This window comes from Sorex araneus, chromosome 2 (genome assembly GCF_027595985.1).
Source record: "Sorex araneus isolate mSorAra2 chromosome 2, mSorAra2.pri, whole genome shotgun sequence".
Taxonomy (NCBI): Eukaryota; Metazoa; Chordata; class Mammalia; order Eulipotyphla; family Soricidae; genus Sorex; species Sorex araneus.
In genome coordinates, this window is record NC_073303.1 from 341609094 (window position 1) to 341617521 (window position 8428).

The 8428-nt window shown below is 45.0% G+C and overlaps 1 pseudogene; it reads left to right on the forward strand.

The window, feature by feature from the left end:
• Positions 1-3671: 3671 nt before the first annotated feature.
• Positions 3672-5363, forward strand: LOC101549010 (SAM and SH3 domain-containing protein 3-like; annotated as a pseudogene).
• Positions 5364-8428: the final 3065 nt, after the last annotated feature.

Here is an 8428-nt window from a genome sequence, read left to right on the forward strand (position 1 = left end):
TCTGTTCCACATTTGTGACTAGGAATAAGAAAAATATTTATTCTACAAACTAAAAACTCTGATGCTATGATAACAACTTTTGAATTTGAACATTATCATGTTAACACTTCCTCACAAGTTCTTTTCTTATCACAGATTCTTGCAGAATGAAAGCAAGGTCAGTAAATATCTAAATTTTTGATTAATTATGCCTGCCTGTGTTTATTTCATTTTTATATACTGAACATTAAAATTAATCTTGGAAATATTTGGTTCAGCTTCTGCATCTGAGTATTAATTATAAACATATTTAATAAGTTCTTTTCAATGAATTTACAATTTTGTTGGGAGCCATTCTGATAGTGTGTACGTACATAGAAGATGTCAAGAGCAGTGATCATATTCTAGTTTTTCTGCATGCAGCCTATATGTTCCGGCACTTTGAGCCATCTGCCTGGTCTTAAAACACTTAAGTTGTATAAAGTGTGATTTTCAGTAAATACTATTTTTTCTTTATACCATTACTTTGTTTAAATAAATATCATTTTTCTTTATATGGTACACAAAATGTTTTGCATTGCATAGGTGGTATCGTGCCATAAAGAACAAATAAAAGTAAACCAAGTAATTTTTCAATTTTGCATTTCAGCATTGATTTGAAATGATTATTCATATTCTTCTGGGAGGAAAGAGTGTGGATTGGGCCACATGCAGCTGGTGGTGCTCAGAGCTTATTCCTGGCTCTGCACTTAGGGGTCGCTCCTGGTGGGCTCAGGCCAATATACATGCTGTGGAGAGCACTGGAGTCAGATATCTGGGTGGTCTATCTCTCAACCCTTGACTAAGTATACTCTACACTCCTGCATAAAATTAGTTTGATAAATTCTTACTATATTATAGTAAATTCATAGTCAGAAATGGCAGGCTTAAAATATGCTTTGAATGTTTGTTTTGTTTTGTGAACACACTAGACAGTGCTCAGGAGTTAATCCAGGCTCTTGGCTCAGGAATTACTCCTGGCGGTGTCCTTGTAACCATATAGAATGAGGAGTTTCAAAGCTAGGTAAGCCTTGTGAAAGGCAAATGTCTTACCCACTGTGCTATCCTCTGACCCCTGAATGTTTGCTTGTTTGCTTTATAAGATGTTAACAGCACAACCTTAAGTAAATTGCACGATAGAAATATTTGGATCTTAGGCCTTAGATAATTGAATACTATGAATACTACAACCCAAAGCAACATGGTAAGTAGACTTTATTTAGAGAGAAAAGGGTTAAAACTTTAAAACTTAATGTGGATATTTGTCTACCAAATCAAACATTAAAATGGCATTCTAAACTTTGGAAAACAATATGGACGATTCTCAAAAAGTTAGAAATTGAGCTCCCATTTGACCCAGCAATACCACTCCTGGGAATATATCCCAGAGAGGCAAAAAGGTATAGTAGAGATGACATCTGCATTTCCATGTTCATTGCCGCTCTGTTTACAATAGCCACAATATGGAAAAAAACAGAGTGCCCGAAAACAGATGATTGGCTAAAGAAACTCTGGTATATTTACACAATGGAATACTACGTAGCTGTCAGAAAACATGAAGTCATGAAATTTGCATATAAGTGGATCAACATGGAAAGTATCATGCTGAGTGAAATGAGTCAGAAAGAAAGAGACAGACATAGAAAGATTGCACTCATATGTGGAATATAAAGTAGCTGAGAGATACAAGCTCACAATGTTGCAATTTCTGGCAGATATTTCTCTGGACTTAGTAAAATACTGAAATACAGAAATCCAAAACTGTGCGGCTGCTAGTGCGGCCTCCTGACCTCATATCCCTTCATTCTCAGCAATGGAAAACAAATTACCAAATGCTTTCTTTTCAGCAGGTCGACTTTAGGGGGGAGGAACTCCAAATCAATGATAGTGAATTTTTTGTTGAAATATTGAATGTAATCAAAGTAAAGTGAAAGTAAATTGAAATTTACCAGTTACACATGCGGGGTGAGGGGCTGGGGAGGTGGGGGGAAGGGGGGAGGTATACCGTGATTCTTGGTGGTGGAATATGTGCACTGGTGAAGGGATGGGTGTTTGAGCATTGTATAACTGAGACTTAAACCTGAAACTTTTGTAACTTTCCACAAGGTGATTCAATAAAAAAATAAAATTTAAAAAAAAAAAGAAGAATGATATGACAAACAGGAGACTCAACATTGTAGGTAGCCTGTCAATTTTGAACTCTGGACTTCCTGGATTTTAGGATGAATAAAAGTATGTTTAGTTTTACAGTTTGAAAAACAGAATACATTTAGGTTCTTCAAAGAAGAAAATCTACCATTTCATGGATATCAGTAGTAAATTCTAAGTCAAACTCTTTACCGAGACTTTATATGATGTACCTGGGATACTTAAGCTCCCTTTCATAGTTATATCAAAACAAGTGACTGATAGAACACTTCCAGTAAACAGTATAAGGAATCCTGTATTTATTTCATCTAGCTTACCCAATACTCTGCTTTAGCACGTTTTCATCTATCCACATACACTTTTTGTATGTAAATTTTTTTTCTAAACCACTGGAATAAAAGTTGCAGATAAATACCCCCCCCCTCAAAAAAAAAATGGCATTCTAAGATAAAGCCTAAAATCCACAATACCAGGGGCTGGAGCGATAGCACAGCGGGGAGGGCATTTGCCTTGTACACGGCTGACCCGGGTTCGATCCCCAGCATCCCATAGGGTCCCCTGAGCAACGCCAGGAGTAATTCCTGAGTGCAGAGCCAGGAGGAATCCCTGAGCATCGTTGGGTGTGACCGAAAAAAAAAAAATAAAATCCACAATACCAGCAACTTTATGATTCATCACATGGTCTCAAATATTCATTCTTATTTAATCTGAGGTCTTTTATTTATTCTTAACCTTTATTTGTATTCTTAACACTCACAGGCAGAACAATCTTTCTTACAGCTAAGTTTCCATTCTTGAAACGAAGACCTCAAAGTAAGCCCAAGACTTGACCTAAACAAAATCATCTTATCAATTTTCTACTCTATTTTTTCATACCACCTTTATTTCAAAAGCTGCATTTGGAGATATTACGCTTATCCAACAATGTTTCCTCAGCAACTTCTACAGTGCCCCTGAGCTACAGATCTTACTTCCACCACATGCTGCAAGCACTTTTTAAAAGGTAACATATCTAAAATTTTAACTTTAGTACGTACAAAATTCAGCCTATTTTCTGCTCAATTTTTCCTACAGGTACTTACCTGTAGTTAGTTATAGATAGACATAAAACAAGCTCCCCACACACACAAAAATAATTGGTTATAAAAATAATTAAATTATAATTCTTTTGAATTTAACATCCAAATCTCTTACCCAGGTCCTCTATGTTGGATCTACATTTAAATCTTATGTCTGTGGTTAGTCCTAATGAAAAATTGTTGTCATATGAGTAGTTGAAAATACACCTCCTTATAGATGGCCCAAGGATATTACTTTCTGAGCCCCTTCATACTACACCACGTAAATACGGGTCGGCCACATGTAAGGCAAATGCCCTACCAGTGTGCTATGGCTCCAATCACTCTTACGATGTACAGAAAGTCAAATAGTAACACAGGTGTAACTCCCCAGGAGGAACATAGCTTCTGAGAGCCCTGAAAGAGGACTCAGAGATCTGGAGTCTAATGGGCCCAGTGCGCCAACTAGAAGGTGAGAGGCCTTGGGCCGATCCTTTGCCCTCTCTGGCCTCCATTTCCCTCATGTGTTCATGAGGCTGTTAGCGCAGCTAGTCTCCTGAGGCCCACCCAGTTGGCTCCCCTTGGGTCTGTGAGACATTTCCCCATCTGTGCTGAACTGTTCTCGGCCTCAGGTTGTGAAGGTGATGCAGTGCTCATGCAGAGGCGAGGGTGGGGGGGATGGATCCAAGTCCCTTCTGCTGTGTGAGCCCCCATTATTTCCCTCAGCACACACCCAGTACACAGGGCCCTTCTGTGGCCGGGCCGAGTCCACACCGACTTCACCCCCAGTCCCTCTGACCACGACTGTGGGTAAGCTTGGCAACTGGGTTTCTCCTGAGCTGGGGTGGAGATGGAGGGCACCGTTGAAGGAGGCTGGTAAGGCCCAAGGGCCTCCCTCCTCGGCCCTCCTCGGCTCTCTTGCACTCCCACAGAAAGGCGATGTGACCCAGATTGTTGGGCAGCCACTGGCGGGGACATGGCTGGGCCTGCTCAATGGCAAGCTGCACTCTTTCAAGTCCATCTACGTGGACACGCTGCCCTAGGAGGCTGCGGGGCCTGCCCGGCCCAGCCGCCGCCAGAGCAAGGGCAAGAGGCCCAAGCCCAAGACGCTGCACGAGCTGCTGGAACGCACCGGTGTGGAGGTTGGAATGTGGACCAGGACTGGATAGAGAACAAAGGGAGGCCACACCTGTCCCCCAGGGATGGGGGGACCAGGGCGGGCTGCCTGGTGATTAGAGAAGGGTTGGAGTTCCTGGGTGCGGGTGACTTCCAAGTGGCTGCGCTGGGGGCCTGCCCACAGGAACACAGGCCCACCTGCTGCTCCGTGGCTACCAGACCCTGGAGGACTTCAAAGAGCTGCGGGAAACACACCTCAATGCGCTGAACACCACAGTCCCACAGCACGGGGCCAAACTGCTCACGGCTGCAGAGCTCCTGCTGGACTTTGACAGTGAGTGGCTTCAGGTGACCAGGGGCTGCACCTGCCCCTGACCCCACCAAGCCGGCACTGAGCCGGCGCCCCACCACCTCCTGCAGTGGGAAGGCACCTTTTCGATTTGGATTCCAGTGTCAGGCCCAGTCTGCGGGGCAGAGGGATTTTCCGAATAGTCAAGCCCGACTTTCAAACCAAAGGGGAGACTTAAGGCCGGTGAAGGTAAGGCCAATTACTGAGTCGAGGGCTCAGGCTGGAAATATCAAAGCCGGAGTCCAAGCCAGGCTTCCCGGCTCCTCTCTTGGGGCCTGGAAATCATTTCCCCGCTTTCCAAGCAGGCCGGAGAGGGCTGGCGTGGCCCAGAGGGAAAGGCAGTTTGCAGAGGAACTCCTGCAGAGGATCCTTCCCCCTCGCCCTCTCCCTTGGGGCTTCCATTCCGCATCAGTTAAATGCTCAAGTCCCTTTTTCTCCCTCACCCCTGGCAGCTGGCAGTGAGGAGGCAGAAGAGGGTATGGAGAGCAGCCAGGAGCCCATGGTGCACCCAATGTCCATGTCCCATGGTGCACCCAATGTCCATGTCGGGACCCAAGGCGGTCCTTTCTCACGACTCCGTCTGCTGCGAGGGCTCAGAGAGCGGGAGCAATGAGGGGGAGCTGGCAGGCGTAGAGGAGCAGCTGCAAGGCCTCTCCCTGGCCAAGGTCCCCTGAGGTGGAGGTTGTAGGATTACATTGCCTCAGGTAGTTTAGGTTTATTGGGTTACTCCCTTTACAGTGCTCCCATTCCTCTGTGTTTATTTGTAGCTTCTTTCTTAGTGTTCTGTTGACTTGTAAATATTGTTTTTCTCTTCTCCTTGAGTACTTTGCATAGTTTATTCAGAGCCATGTCCTTTTCCATGTCCATACAAAATGTATGGACACAGGAAGACTTAGCAAATGCCATGCTTTTGTAACCTGGGAGTCATTTGACTCTAGATGATATTTTCCTCCTGGGCATCTGTTCTCTCAACCTAAGCCTCAGCTGCCCTTACTTCCTAGCACCCCCAAAAGCAGGGTCCCGACGAGGTGAGTTGTGTGCTACCCTGGCATCGAGATGGGCCTGGCCAAAGTGCCTAATGCTTAACTATAAGTTAAGAGCTTGATCGTGGACAAATGTTGTCATGATCCAAACAGTGATAACTAGATTCAGACCCTGCTAGGGTTAGGAATGATTAATCTCGCCTGAGTGCTGTAGTCTGGGTCTGTGGCAAGATGTTGTCAGGAGAGCCGCCTTGCAAGCCTCAATGTATCTCTTGCTATGTCCATACAAAAATAACTAGTATTAAGATGTTAATGAGTGCTTGGACTAAGGAAAGGAGGAAAACACCTTAAGAGTCAGGTAGGGCTTTGGAATGCCTGGCCCTCAGGAAGGGTTTTCTTATGATGATTTGCTACCTGGCTGTGTGTAGCCTAGGGGCAATGGGGGGGAGAGAAAGAGGGAGGAGAGAGACAGAAGACGCGAGAAAGGCTGCAGTAGATCCAGAGAGAGGACGGAGCTGGAAGTGTGGGAGCGGAGAAAGATGGAAAATTGAATAAACGGTGACTAATCAGCAACCAGCTTGGTCCTCGTTCTTCCTTCGCCTGTCCTTGGCCAATAGCCATCCCGATCCAGTCCACACACAGCGGTTCCAGAGCACCGAACGCGAGTGGTGAGACAGAGCCTCCCGGAGAGCCCGCGAGTGCACACACCCCTCGGCGTGCTTAGTTTTTTACAGAGGTGGCAACTGTGGGCCTGGGCTGGACCCGAGCAGCAAAGGCTGGGAGGACAGGCCCAGAGGAGTGGCACTGCACCTTGACTCTGTTTCGCCACACGCGCCTGAAGCTGCAGAGGCCAGCCCGGGGCTCCAGGCTGGAGTGGCACGGATGAGGGGCCATCTCAGGACCCACCTGCCCCACACCCTCCCTCCACCAGCTCCCAACTGCACAGCAGTCCCGGCCCTTCTCGACCCTGCTCCTGCCACAGCCACAGCGAGTGAGGCACTGAGACGGTTCACTCATGTCCCTCCTTCCAACGTGACTCCCAAACCCTTCTCTCCACCCCCCTCACTCCGTATGTTCCCCTGGCATGCTGCTCCCCAACAGGGGACTCAGTCAGTGCTTCAGGTCAGACTTTAAACTCATGGGAAAAGGTCTTTTTCTTATTATTTTATCTTTTTGCTTTTGGGGTCATACCCAGTGATGCTCAGGGGTTACTCTTGACTCTGCACTCAGGAATTACTCCTGGTGGGGCTCAGAGGACCATATGGGATGCTGGGGATCGAACCCAGGTTGGCCACAAGCAAGGGACGCATCCTACCCATGGAACTGTAACTCTGGTCCCAATCTGGTCTTTTAAAAGGCTCCTCAGGAGAGACAGAACAGCAGGTTAGGTGTTTGTGCCTTGCATGTAGCTGACCTGTATTTCATCTCTGGCACCCCATATATGGAACGCCAAGATCTCTGAGCACAGAGCCAGGAGTAAGCCCTGAGCACCATCAGGTATGGTCCAAAATAAAGGACCCTCACGTGATCACAAGGAGATGCAGAAGAGGGTTCCAGGAAAGACATGGGCACTTGTCCCTATTGCCTTTCTCCTTAGCTTTCTTAGAGATTTTTCCGCTAAATAACTGACTTGAACCAAGCACCTGCCTGAAACAGGCCTAGGACAGGAAGGGAATGCAGAACCCCTAAGGAACTTGGTGGCACTGACATTCTGGGACACTGTTTGCTCTCTTCTTCCAGGTGGCCAAAGACAGCTATGGTGTTTACTGAGAGGTCTGTGGGTTCCCAGTGAGATGGCTCCTCCTGCTCCTACATCCTATAGCACCCACTTAATTCAGGCCATGCTGAAGCTTCCCACTTAAAACAATGCTCAAACCTGACAATACACGCCAATGCAACCCTCGCCTGCCACCGCTCTGGCTGCCAGCCACTTCCCCAAGGCTAATAGCAGCTGGTCAAGGCTAATAGCAGCCGGTAATTATTATATAGTCATAATGATAATAATGGGTATTTATTGCAAACATCGATATAGTTTTACATAAATGCTCGACAGTACTTTATGAGATAGATGCTATTTTTCCTTACTTCTCAAATAAGTAGGCAAACATTTTTTGTGGAATAATTGCAACCCTTAACTGCTAGATCTAGTGCCCATATCCCCACATATGTAAATAATAGAACATAATAGATATGTCAAATACCTTACTCAAAATATAAGTTTAACAATGATTAGAAATGTTTCTCTTCAAAATTAATGCAATTTTAGGTATTATAAATTCCTATAGCTTACAATATATCAATTCTTAGGTTCAGGAGACAATCATAAGAAAAACTGCAAAATCTCCTATTGCAGTCATTAGATTCTGTCCATATTTTAATTATAACATACATTCTTTTATCAAAAACAAAACTAATATGATCGATAAAAAAAAATCTCTGATTTTTTAAGATTCTACTGCTATTAAATACCTAACCTAAATATCACTCCTACATATAAATAATGTCCTTACAGGAGGCTGCACGCTGAACTCACTCAAAAATTGGATACCTGTTGTCAAAGACAGGCTATCTTAAAAGTCAACCCAAGCTAGCTCACTCTTTAGGAGATAAATAGAGATTTTCATGGAGAGAGAAACAAAATATTGCTGTGAATCACCTTTCTCACAGCAGTGCTAAGCTTTTAATTTTCAGCATTGCTGGTCTCCAGGTATGTGGAGTTGATTAACGGTCAACAGAAATTGAACCTCTCCATGTGG